This window comes from Schistocerca cancellata, chromosome 9, assembly GCF_023864275.1.
Source record: "Schistocerca cancellata isolate TAMUIC-IGC-003103 chromosome 9, iqSchCanc2.1, whole genome shotgun sequence".
NCBI classification, from domain to species: domain Eukaryota; kingdom Metazoa; phylum Arthropoda; class Insecta; order Orthoptera; family Acrididae; genus Schistocerca; species Schistocerca cancellata.
The window spans coordinates 2,909,569-2,923,421 of NC_064634.1; the positions used below are offsets into that span (position 1 = coordinate 2,909,569).

Here is a 13,853-nt window from a genome sequence, read left to right on the forward strand (position 1 = left end):
AGAAGTGGGCCTCGGTCGACGGTTTTGTAACAACTGGGACACAGCGCCTGTTACCATCTACGGCAAGTGAAACTAACACTGCAACTGCATTCGAATTCCACCCTGACACATTAAGCATACAGCAGTAAAATACTAAACTATGTGACATTTTGGCAGTGCACGCAGCACCGACTTTCCCGGTTTCAATCTTCGGCCTCGCTCAACGTTGTCGCCTCGTTACAGGGTGTCTGTCCACCTTCTGTATCAGCTACGCCAGTACACACCGAAAGCGCACGCGTCGTGTGTTCATTTAACTTGCCACACTGTGCTACAAGCAGAATGCAGCCTGCACTTGCGCTATGTCCTGTGTACTACATACGGACTACTTCACTGAAGAAAAAATGAGCAACAATGGACTCAGTGACCCCAATCGTCGATTCGAATTCCTACGCGACACACGATAATAACGGAAAGGAGGCTAGACCTAACGTACCGCAGAATTACGGGACAGTAGATAAGGCGCGAAGTATCAGCTGAATGGGAAACTAATTTATCCGAGACCCGATGTAGGAAACACTACGGCATTCGCCTAACGTGATTTCGGCACAAGTTGGAGAAGCCGACACGAGCGCAGTTGGACTTGTACCCTGACGAACCCTTCAAAGTCCAAGCTTGTGCTTCGCCTAATTTGATCGCCTCCTGTTGTAAAATGCCTTGCAGGTCACGTGGCTCTTGCAGAGGGATCAGCCTTATCTTCCGCCTGCCGCTCGCACGAGCGAGACTCTTAAGTCACCGTAAGAACCGGCTTCCGGCCGCCGCCTAGCTTTATCTGCTGCTGTAGCACCTGACTTCGGGTCAACGGGCACGCGCAGACAATGACGGTTGCAAACTCGCTGCGAGGTCGGTCAGGTGCTCGTGACTAAAAGCATGAAAGTTACTTACGCAGGCGAAATATCAAGCAACGAGAGTTGCACTGTGGCGCTACTGTGACAGTCGACACGAGAGCAGCGGCTTGTCGCAGGCTGAAGACCGTCCACAGCAACGCCTAGACGCAGGAACACATCGTGAAGGCCCAATGAAAACACAACAACCGATAACACGTGGTGACGGAGAACTGCAAGTTGCTTATGGATATGCCGGCAACTTTTTTTTCCTCCCTTCCTTCCTTCCGTTAATCCTTTGTTATCTTTCTTACTTTTGTAATATAGCGGAGATGCTTAGTCGCAGAAAGGCAAAACAAAAAGACTGTCACACAATTAGCCTTCGGCCAACAAGGCCTTTGTCAGAATTGGACAACATACACACAGGCACATACTCACGCAAACGCAACTCACACACACGTGACCACAGAATATGGCAGCTGGAGCCAGACGTTGTTACATTCCATCGTGGATTTTCCATTGTTCCATTTTGTAAAAGTTTAGTAATTCGCTTCTCGTGTTGTAATACAGTTATCTATTTCTTCCTGTCCAAAACATTTTTGTGCTGGACACTTTTCCTGGTAGAGTCAAAGTTTACAACAGTTCGCATATTTGCCTTCCGTTTGTCTGCTCCACCCACCGCCAACACACACTACGACTTCGTTTTTAATCCGCTGTCCGTTAACTACTCCCCGCTGCTGTTACGGATTTCTTACGCCCTCTGTGACTCTCCCAACATCATCAGCCAAATTTAAATTTTCAGTCTTCTTTTGTAACACAACATATTAATTCTTTCTTTCGTTATATAAATGAGAAGACCAACATTGTGTGTGCACTACATTAATTTATCTAGTTAACCAATTTTTTCCTTACAAGTCCATTATAAGACTATTATTAACTATTGTCATCAAAGGGGATACTGTACTGCTAAATAGCATTGAAAAATATATCAAACATGGACAGTGTGATGCAAAGACAGATTAAACGACATTTGACAGTGCAATAGAAAGACGATACAAAATGTTAAACAGTAAATAAACGTGCTGCGCGGCATTAGCCGAGAGGTCTCAGGCGCTGCAGTCGTGGACTGTGCGGCTGGTCCCGGCGGAGGTTCGAGTCCTCCCTCGGGCATGGGTGTGTGTGTGTTTGTCCTTCGCATAATTTAGGTTAAGTAGTGTGTAAGCTTAGAGACTGATGACCATAGCAGTCAAGTCCCATAAGATTTTACACACATTTGACATAAATGTGAAAGGAACACACCAGCAAGCAGTGAGACTAAACATGGAAAAACTGTGTGTGTCTGTGTACGTGAACGTTGCGTAATAGGAGGTCGACAACGTGAAACAATTACACTCAACAGAAGAGAAGATGAGAGTGTGATACAACAATTTAACAATTTAAACTGAACTGACAATAGTCGATATTAACTCCAGCGTGTGGTCTCGACGGCGACATGTTGTAGTATCCTTGTTTTCCTATGGTGCAGCAATCTGACTACTGGATAATAGCTTGGAAAGTTACTATATACAGAAGGTGATGAAGACAATGAGTAAAATACATAACATATTAATTGAAGACATGAAGTCCGTAAATGAGTTCGCAATCATTTTTGCCACTTTATTTTCACAAGTCCGTCGCGATCACACAGATTTCTTATACTTTACTACCGATTTCAGCACACTGCCATCCAGAGATCTGTTACAAAGATAAATATTGTGTAAGCGACAAGTTCAATAAGTTAACGCTAAATCTAACAAGTCTTAGTCATACATAAAATATAAAATTATAAAATGTTTATAGCCACGTATAGCGGCCATACTTGTCTAATCGCGCTTAATTCTTCCACGCTTCCAGGAAAACAAGAATACTACGACATGTCGCCATTGAGACCACACGCTGGATATAGTATCGACTATCGATGTTTTGATTTCTAACGTATAGTTACTATTTTATTAACTGTACTACAATTACGTTTATGGTAGCTGATCTGTCAGGCTGGAAGATTTTTTAGATATTCTTTTTTATTGTTACAGTTTTTATACTAGCTTATACAGGTTGTATGTTTTACCTAGTTAGGCTAGTGGCTGTATTATATTAGTATTTGTACTTTTTATGGTATTTTAAGTATGAATCCAATTTCACAACAGTTACGTTTTATTGTCAGACGCTCGTTTTGCTATGGGAAGTAATTAAAAAAGTTTAAACTAATGACTGTGCTTGCCGCAATTTAATCGTCACATTGGCGACACTCGTTTAATATGCATTCTAGCTAAAGTGCCCCCTGCTGGCATTAGTCTCTTGTATAAATACCAGACGCAATCTGAGTATTACCAGCACGTATCATGTGCTCACATGTTTAACTTGACGATGATTTACATCAGAATATTTTAATCGTATGTATGGCTGCTATACGTAGTTTTATATTTTATGTATCACTAAGATTTGTTAGATTTAACGCTAACTTATTGAACCTGTCGCTTACACAATATTTATCTTTGTAACCGATCTCTGGATGGCAGTGTGCCGAAACCGGTAATAAAGTGTAAGAAATCTGTGTGATGAAGACGGACTTGTGAAAATAAAATGTGTAACGTAGTTGGAAATATGTAAGTTAAACTGTGTATCAGTGAGTACGAAGCACTGTACTTACTGCAGGGATGAGATATGTGATGTTCTATCCCACTTCGAGAGAACTTGCAGTCGCTGGATGATTGCTGCAGATTTTGAGCATGCTGCTTCAGTCTCAGAGAGGTGGCCAAGGGTCAATGTGAACTTCCACATGCTCTTGTAACGTGTGTCAGTCTGCAAATTTGTTTTTGGGTACTTCATCGTTCTCAGCTAGAAAAGTAGTTTTTCGGCATAATTATTTGATCAGAGTGCATTTCGAGTCATCTCTAGGTAGCCTCCTACATACAAGTAGAGTAAAAATTAACAGATGTTTAACCAACACTGCAATACACGATTACTCTGGTGCTGCCTTAGAAAATATTGTTACATATTTGAATGGAGAATTCTTACCATCTATGTGGAAAAACACAGTTCAGTAATTGGATTTATACTGGTTTAAGCAATAGTTTTCGTAACCTACATACATGCATGTTTAGACGCTTTTGGTTCTTGTCTGTATACGATGTATACACGTCACGAGGGTAATAAAAATATGCAGCTGAGATGGTGCATAACGTGTTCGTTTCCCGTCGGTGAGAGAAACTGTGACGGCGAGTGGATAAACAATAAACGAAAGCAAGTGGATACATGGAAACAAGAGCGGCCACCTCGATTGTTTAAGGTTTTGACTGCAGTTGAAACGTCCCCTTAGAAAAATTATAAATGACTGCTTAAACTGACATACAATATTTTTAGCGTAACGCAATCTGACTTTCAAAAATCCCTACAAAAAAAATGGCCCTGACTAACACTAACCTATATCTTTCACAAATCACTTACCTCACAAAAATCTTCGTTACTCGAACTACTGCAATACAGCGAGCGCCACTACTGCCAGCTAAATGAAAGATTCTAACTACTGAAGGCACTAACTACTAATAGGCATAGTTAGCAAATGAAACATTTTGATAGAGAACAAGCAATGTATTTACCTTAATAGTGTTCAAAAGTCATTATATACACTCCTGGAAATTGAAATAAGAACACCGTGAATTCATTGTCCCAGGAAGGGGAAACTTTATTGACACATTCCTGGGGTCAGATACATCACATGATCACACTGACAGAACCACAGGCACATAGACACAGGCAACAGAGCATGCACAATGTCGGCACTAGTACAGTGTATATCCACCTTTCGCAGCAATGCAGGCTGCTAGTCTCCCATGGAGACGATCGTAGAGATGCTGGATGTAGTCCTGTGGAACGGCTTGCCATGCCATTTCCACCTGGCGCCTCAGTTGGACCAGCGTTCGTGCTGGACGTGCAGACCGCGTGAGACGACGCTTCATCCAGTCCCAAACATGCTCAATGGGGGACAGATCCGGAGATCTTGCTGGCCAGGGTAGTTGACTTACACCTTCTAGAGCACGTTGGGTGGCACGGGATACATGCGGACGTGCATTGTCCTGTTGGAACAGCAAGTTCCCTTGCCGGTCTAGGAATGGTAGAACGATGGGTTCGATGACGGTTTGGATGTACCGTGCACTATTCAGTGTCCCCTCGACGATCACCAGTGGTGTACGGCCAGTGTAGGAGATCGCTCCCCACACCATGATGCCGGGTGTTGGCCCTGTGTGCCTCGGTCGTATGCGGTCCTGATTGTGGTGCTCACCTGCACGGCGCCAAACACGCATACGACCATCATTGGCACCGAGGCAGAAGCGACTCTCATCGCTGAAGACGACACGTCTCCATTCATCCCTCCATTCACGCCTGTCGCGACACCACTGGAGGCGGGCTGCACGATGTTGGGGCGTGAGCGGAAGACGGCCTAACGGTGTGCGGGACCGTAGCCCAGCTTCATGGAGACGGTTGCGAATGGTCCTCGCCGATACCCCAGGAGCAACAGTGTCCCTAATTTGCTGGGAAGTGGCGGTGCGGTCCCCTACGGCACTGCGTAGGATCCTACGGTCTTGGCGTGCATCCGTGCGTCGCTGCGGTCCGGTCCTAGGTCGACGGGCACGTGCACCTTCCGCCGACCACTGGCGACAACATCGATGTACTGTGGAGACCTCACGCCCCACGTGTTGAGCAATTCGGCGGTACGTCCACCCGGCCTCCCGCATGCCCACTATACGCCCTCGCTCAAAGTCCGTCAACTGCACATACGGTTCACGTCCACGCTGTCGCAGCATGCTACCAGTGTTAAAGACTGCGATGGAGCTCCGTATGCCACAGCAAACTGGCTGACACTGACGGCGGCGGTGCACAAATGCTGCGCAGCTAGCGCCATTCGACGGCCAACACCGCGCTTCCTGGTGTGTCCGCTGTGCCGTGCATGTGATCATTGCTTGTACAGCCCTCTCGCAGTGTCCGGAGCAAGTATGGTGGGTCTGACACACCGGTGTCAATGTGTTCTTTTTTCCATTTCCAGGAGTATATATATATATATATATATATATATATATATATATAATGACTTTTGAACACTATTAAGGTAAATACATTGCTTCTTCTCTATCAAAATGTTTCATTTGCTAATATATATATATATATATATATATATATATATATATATATATATATATATATATATATATATATATATATATATATATATCAGTTCATGATATCCAGCCTTACAAATTTACTCTTTCTGATGGACACACGTCCAGGTCGTCCGCTCTCAAAACTCCACCACCTTTCTCCCCACATCCACCACTGCTGGTGGCTCACCTCCAACTGCGCAATAGACTTGGCCACTGTTTCTATGTTTCGATACAGTGTATCGATACCTGGAATTGTTTCAGTGTTTCGGAACGGCTATGGTTCACTGTTTCGAAACAGTGGTGTTTCATTCCCCCTTGTCTCGGATCTCGAGCCAGACACAGAAACTGTATCGTTGTTTCAAAATAAGACTGTTTCAGTCCACCTGCGCCTTGAACGGACTAATTGTATCGAAACAGTGATGTTTCATTCCGCTCTGTGTCGGACAAGATTCGGGCTCGGCACAGGCACTGAAACACAACATACCACTTCATGAAACACTTTCAAGAGTGTCGAAATCTTTTGACAAGCAATAGCATGAAACTCAAGATATCCGAAAATAAAGCTTCGTTTCTAGCTGAATGTCCTATTCCGAAATGGCGTAACATCTGCTTTATAAACACAAACAAAACAATAAAACAACGCATACTATTCGCATTCAAAATAATAAATATGTGAAAATCATTCAGTTAAATTACACTTTTTTTATAACATACGCTTCTCTGTTCATGTACAGTAATCATATTAAGAAACGCAAGTAAGACAACAACATTTTAAATAAAAAAAGGCGTAGAGTGACAGTTATTAGACACGTATATAAATTTGATGTAGGTATAATTGCAAGCAATCTGTTTGACATATCACTGATAGTGTAATGGTGAACGGGAAGCATCGTAAATTCATAGTAACGGTTCGAAACACAATTTTTTTCTGTTATATTTTGTTATTTATTCGAATTATTTAGCGTTATTTGTGAGTCTATAGTCACTGTGTCTATTATCCACAATGATTCCCTTTGTGTGCATGGAAATTATCAGGATGGGTATATTAGCCATACTAATGGAATGTGGGAATCCCAGTAGCATATCTGTTGTTTCTGCAGTTTGCTCCCACCTCCAGTTCCGTTCGTGGTGGTTCTTCTGTCTTCAGCTAAGGCTTTCCTCAGCCAATTGAAAAGTATGAAAGTCACATGACACAAAAGCAGCGCATTTGCTGCAGGAAATACGAAACTGCCAAGACGCCTAAGTGATAGTTTCATACTTTCAGCGATATGATTAGCGCTCTCGCACCTCATTTGTGTTTATATGGACATACTTATACAGTACACATGCAAGATGATAAAATGTGTAGGTTTATTAGATTACAAAACAAACTGTTTCACTGTTTCGAAACACCGTATCGAAACATTACATTGTACTGTTTCATTTGTTTCGAAACATTTACGTGTTTCAGTTTGCCCATCTCTACTGCGCAACGCTACGCGCTGTTAACATCCAGCTGCCCAACACTACAATAGCAAACAACAATGCAAACCAGCCACAGATTGCACACAGCACAGCCAGTGATTTTCATATAGAGCGCTACGTGGCGTTACCAGAATGAAAACCTAAACAGCCTACTTACACAGTATGCGGGATTTTTGGAGCAAGGTACTGTCCAATTTGTTCATCAGAAAATAAAAAAGTAGCTGCAACGGATATGACTGCGAGGGAGTCGCTAGTTGGGCGCGAAGCGAAATAGCGTTGGCTCAAGTGGAAATGGAAGTGAGCGTTTGGCGTCATTGGCCGGGAGGCCCCTTCCGGGGCAGGTCCGGCCGCCTCGGTGCAGCTCTCACTACGTGCGAAGCCGCATTGGGCGAGCTGCGCGCCGGATGGGGATGGTATGATGATGAAGACAGCACAACACCCACTCCCTGAGCGGAGAAAATCACCGACCCAGCCGGGAACCGAACCCGGGCCCGTAGGGCGGCAATCCGTCACGCTGACCACTTTTTTCCTCCTTTATTAAAACAACCATATATGTACATAAGCACAAAAACAAAATAATGAAGTGCTGGAACTGTTTCAACGCGATTTGTATCCTACAATAGACTGAAGAACACATTTCAATATAGTGCCATTTGTAAGCTTACCAAACAGAACAAAAATAGTAAACTGACAATAGCCTCTTCAGTCCAGACAGAGACATAGAATCAAAACGCAAACAAATGTATAATTGACTGTCTTAACTAGAATGGCAGTTCTGTCATTTGATTCGTAACCGTCCAAACTCAAAGTCATTTGGAGCTTACAAACGGATAACAAGACATGCACAGGAAACATAAATTAATGAAAACGTCATAATGAAGTTAATAACACCATTGAGAAGTCGGGAGCAGTCCTAGGAACAGGTGTAACCCCTTATTCGTTGTGTATTTTGTTCGCTACATAGTCTCGCATGTGATTTGTGTCCTTACCGGCAACGAGAATTACCCTACGCCTTGTTTTTCAAAAATTATGTCTAACATGTTAGCAAACATCCTCCTGAAATTTGGGTAACGTTTCATCTTCCAACGTGCCGTTCTCATGTAAGCCTCGAAACTAATGAGATTATCTTCACTATTGTGGATGATGATATATGTGACAAACTGCCCTAACAGCCACATCACGGTGTGGTTCTCGGTAGCGGGAAAATGTTTCGTGTCCGGCCAGAGCAGGATGTCGGTGCAGTGGCTGGCTGGGCTGCTGCGGGTAATCAGGCCCAGCCTCTGCTGCACCCATTTCCAGTTAATGAGATGACCGCCACAAGTGAAGCGATGGCGTAAGGTTTAGACCAGACCACAGCGGACGCATTTCTCACTGTCACATAAGCCGATTCTATGCACCCTTTCATTAGTGGGTATAACATCGATTACCACTTTATACCATGTGGACACCACTTCAGCAGTGTGGACAGTTAAACTTGTGTTGTCCCAAACTGCCTTCCAATGAACACTCGGGTATTTAAGTTCAATGGGATTCCGGACTATTGGAGATGTCCATCTTTTCAATAACAGGTGCGTCGTGGGTAAATCCTGCGTGAAATAATGTCTATCAATATAGCTAACTTCAAGGAAAAACTGCTTGACATGTCGTAGTTTGTAATGTATTTTACCTTCACCAATGGCTGGGTGCATATCGGTGGGTTGTAAGATCCGGAAGAGCCAACTGGTTACGCTGAGAGGTTCCTTGTCCAACAAATGGGTGATTCGTTTAATATACAACGCAGTACACTTTGGGTTAATGTCAGGCATGTTGAGTACGCCGGCCTGTCTGGAAGACGTCAGCGTGGTGTATTTCACTTTGAACAGATGCACTTGCCAGATAAATCTATTAGAGAGTTTCATCACGTGTTTGGCCTGCACCTCGGGGACTGGAAATAGTTGGGCCATACAGTACGCTGTGCTGTATATGTAACTGCTGAGGAGTCGTATGCGTTGGAGAATGTCAACGGACCCCGCCTCTGTCATTAAACACCGGGACAGCGCGAACGCAGTGCCGACTACCAAAAATTATGCGCCCGAGTTACTCGAATTTGGAGTAATCGCGGGGTCAGCTCGACCGAAGCGCAATGGACAAGCCTCACCCCGGAGGAACCGCCTTCACGATCACGGTATCCTCTACGCCAGGTAAGCTATCGGGGCAGACGCTGGCCAAAGTACGCACACGCCGCAACTTAACGTTCCCGGCACTCGCCACACGTCCACAGCGTGGTACCCAAGGTCGATACAAACTTTTTTCTCTTTGAAATCAAACCAGTTAAAGGCACTGTTGTCATTGCAAGCACACCTCGCGTAACACAAATTACATCCCGTGCGCGAATAACACCTGCCTCGTTCTTTAGACTCGTTCAAAAGAGATAGGCCCAAGTGCGTGTGAAATGGACACCAGGACCCTCAGCACCACTTCTCCTAGCGGCCCCTTAAGTAACGACAGGCGGTGACGTCTGTTTTGAGTCTCCCAACTGACGAGACGCAGTGCTCGTGAGTGTGTGATAAGGCGTCCTCCGGCTGTGTTAGCGCGCCCTTATCGCAGTGTGGGCACCGTATAAAAGTTACGCGCCTCTCGCCTTTTATCAGTGGCCCAGTGAACCGGCGCGCTAAAAATACGCGAGCAGAGTCACTTGCTGCAGGCACACACACACAGACGCTACGGAGGTGGGTTGATTGTGCTAGAAGTATGCCTACGATTGTCCAGTTTGGTGTAATTGCGTCAGTTGTCAAATGATGTGTTTTGCATGTGATTGATATATATATATATATATATATATATATATATATATATATATATATGTCTGTGTGTGTGTGTGTGTGTGTGTGTGTGTGTGATGCAGATTTTGTACAGTGAACAAGTTTGTGTACACTGTCACATGCTCTGCCCACGCCGAGGTGGTCAGCTGCTGCTGCAGCGTATTTGTGGACTCAAAAGGACACTTATTTCCAAAGATTTTTCAAGATAATGTGTAAGTAGGCTGTTTAGGTTTTTTTATTGGTAACGCCACGTAGCGCTCTGTATGAAAATCACTGACTGTGCTGTGTGCAGTCTGAGGCTGGTCGGCATTGTTGCAATATTCGCCATTGTATTGTTGGGTTGTTGGCTGTTAACAGTGCGTAGCGTTGTGCAGTTGGAGGTGAGCCGCCAGCAGTGGTGGATGTGGGGAGAGAAATGGCGGAATTTTGAGAGCGGACGATCTGGACGTGTGTCTATCAGAAAGAGTAAATTTGTAATATTGGATATCATGGACTGATATATATATATATATATATATTATGACTTTTGAACACTATTAAGATAAATACATTGTTTGTTCTCTATCAAAATCTTTCATTTGCTAACTATGCCTATCAGTAGTTAGTGCCTTCAGTAGCTTGAATCTCTTATGTAGCTGGCAGTAGTGGCGCTCGCTGTATTGCAGTAGTTCGAGTAACGAAGATTTTTGTGAGGTAAGTGATTTGTGAAACGTATACGTTAACTTAGTCAGGGCCATTCTTTTGTAGGGATTATTCAAAGTCAGATTGCGTTGCGCTAAAAAATATTGTGTGTCAGTTTAGTGTTGATCAGAATAGGTAAAGAGCGAAATGTCTGACTACGTTCAGTTCTGCTCAGCTGTTTGAAAATCAAATAATGTAAGAGATTTATCAGCACAGTAATTCAATAATTTTTCTAAGGGGATGTTTCATAAATGTTATATTTCATTCCTTAAAAAGGATATGTGTATGGCATGAAAGGTTTATGTACACGAGAATATGGTTACATTTTTTGACGTGTTCTTTGCAACAGGAGTAAGAGTAAATATTGAAGGTACTCAGTAACGTTGAAACTAGGGTGTAATAAAATGGACTGTGTACACAGTCATAGGTGGTGACGTCAGATAAAAAGGGGCGTGTTTTAGAAGAGTATCTTTGTGTCACAGACTATGATTACTAATCCGATGTGACTATTTATCCACCTCGCTCTGATCAAGACACATTCGGTACCTACCGAGCTTACCTTCATCATACAACATTAGTGTATGGAGTATGGCCTGTAATATGTATCGCTGATGATAACTTTCACATCGGATAACTGGGACATTGAGGAAAGCTTGTAGTGGAAGGCGACGCTACAGATCTAGGGTTGGGTTCTGATAACAGAACATTCTTTAAATGACCTTATTCAGGGCACACACATACATCTCTCGTTGAGGGGTCGGGAATGGAGCAGGGACGGGAATTACTGTATAAAGCAGCAATGGAGTATCGACTCAGTTGTCTGACTCGATTCGTGATTTCCGGTGAGAAAGGTCGTACGTAGTTCGTAAAAACTATCGGAAAGTCACCCAGTAAAAGGGAAGTGATATCTGGATTCCCCAAAGAGGTCTTATGTGCTCTCTATTGTTCCTAATGTAACTAAGTAGTTTAGGGACAATCTGAGCACACATTAGGTTCTTTGCGGATGGTGTTCTCAATTACTGTCATTAGAACATCAAAACCAATTGCAAAATAATTTAGACAAAACATCTGTATGGTACGAATGGTGGCAATTGGCCCTAAACACTGAAAAGTGTGAAATCGTCCACAGGAGCACTGAAAGGAATTCCTTAAAGCTCGGTTACGCGATAAACCACCCGAATCTAAAGGCTGTCAATTCAACCAAATACCTAGGCATAACAGTTATGAACAACTTAAATTGGAACGATCACAGTCATAGACAATATTGTGGGGTAGGCGAACCAAAGATTGCGTTTTATTGGCAGAACACTTGGAAAACGCGACAAATCCACTAAACGGATTGCCCAAGCTACCCTACTTGTGCGTCCTCTGCTAGAGCGCTGCTGTGCATTGTGGGATTCTAAACAGGTAAGTCTGGTGGAGAACATGGAAAAAGTTGAAAGACGGGCAGCCCGTTTTGTATTATCACTAAATAGGGGAGAGACTGTCACGGATATGATACGCGAGTTGGGGTGGCAGTTATAAAAACAAAAGCGGTTTTTCGTTGCGGTAAGATCTTTTCACGAAGTTTCAGTTTCCGATTGAATGTGAAAAAAATTTTTTTGGGACCCACGTGCCTAGGGAGAAGTCATCGTAACGAAATAAGAGAAATCAGATGCCGCACCTAAAGATTTAAGTGTTCGTTTTTCTCGCGCACTGTTCGAAAGTGGAATGGTAGAGAAATAGTGTGGACGTGGTTCGACGACCCTCCGTCAGGCAATTGAGTATGAATTGAAAAGTAGTCATGTATATGTGAGTACTAGAAGGTAAGGGAAAAATGACATAGGTAACACGTTCGTTCTATCTTTCAAACACAAAGTGAGGAAAGAGACTGCGTTCATTTCTAACAAAGCCTGTAGGCCCTACTACGAATCTATTCAGAAACCAAGTAGAGAAGGTATGGGCGAGTAACATGTGTTACTACAAGCTGTTACAAATTTCAAATTGGATAATGGAGATAAATTCCATACTCATGCAGGTATTGATTCCGAATGAAGGTTCACGTACTGAAAGAGGAATAACAGCCTAATGCAACAGCTAACGAGAGAAAAACGCTTGGTTATGTCTTAACAAAGACAATTCGTCCATCGCCAGAATCCACAAGTATCTTAGGATTCGAAAAAAAAAGAAAGAAAAGGGCCGCGATGCGACGAAGAACGATCGCGGAGGTCGCATGCAATTTAACACTCGATTGTTTGAGGAGGATTTAAGTCCCACACTAGCAACACGTGGGGGGGTTCCAGGGAACAATGGTCTGAAATCTCACTAAACAACGTTAACCACGACGGAATAAATGTAGCACACCTTGCGAGAAACCACATGTTGAATATAATAAGGAATCACCTCGTGGAAACCTAGGCCCGTTGTATTATAGGTCTGCCTGGCCGCTGTTCAGAGGTAGCAAACCACATCGTGCCAACTTACTATCTGCACTCACAAAACGGTAAAAAGGACAAAAAAGGACCCAGCTAACTCTCCCTAATGCAGGGCAGCTGAAAGAGATATATGAAATACCTTTAAGAATTAATAACCCACATTGCAATACCGAAATCCAGAAATCAACTAAACAGCTCAAGAGTGCATGACCATATATTTACAACACCAACCGAAAAGTAAGTCTGCTTCGCGCTCACGCACCGTTTGGACGGTAACGGGTGAGGGCATATGAAGTGCCGTTGGTGAGGTTAGACCAATTCCACTCCTTGAATGCGCCACAACTAGGGATGTAAAACTACCATAGTTTATCGTGGAGCCTAGACTAGAGGAGTTTTTCTGGTGGCTTCGGTCAGTTAAGGTCGTCCCCGCATTAC

The 13,853-nt window shown here is 43.6% G+C and overlaps 1 protein-coding gene and 1 non-coding gene across 3 annotated transcripts in view; one reads left to right on the forward strand and one right to left on the reverse strand.

Moving 5' to 3' along the window:
• The window catches only part of LOC126100546 (UDP-glycosyltransferase UGT5-like), a 121,530-nt gene that overhangs the window by 43,038 nt on the left and 64,639 nt on the right, over nt 1-13,853 (forward strand). The window contains exon 1 of one of the 2 annotated variants that reach the window (XM_049911164.1): nt 10,159-10,230. The exons of the other annotated variant lie outside the window; for it this stretch is intronic. The gene's annotated coding sequence lies outside the window, so the exon portion shown is untranslated. Of the gene's footprint in view, nt 1-10,158; nt 10,231-13,853 lie in introns of those variants that run through there. 2 annotated transcript variants of the gene reach the window in all.
• On the reverse strand, nt 9,549-9,710 carry LOC126102795 (U1 spliceosomal RNA). Its single transcript, XR_007523067.1, has one exon. It is a non-coding gene; the product is annotated as a U1 spliceosomal RNA (small nuclear RNA).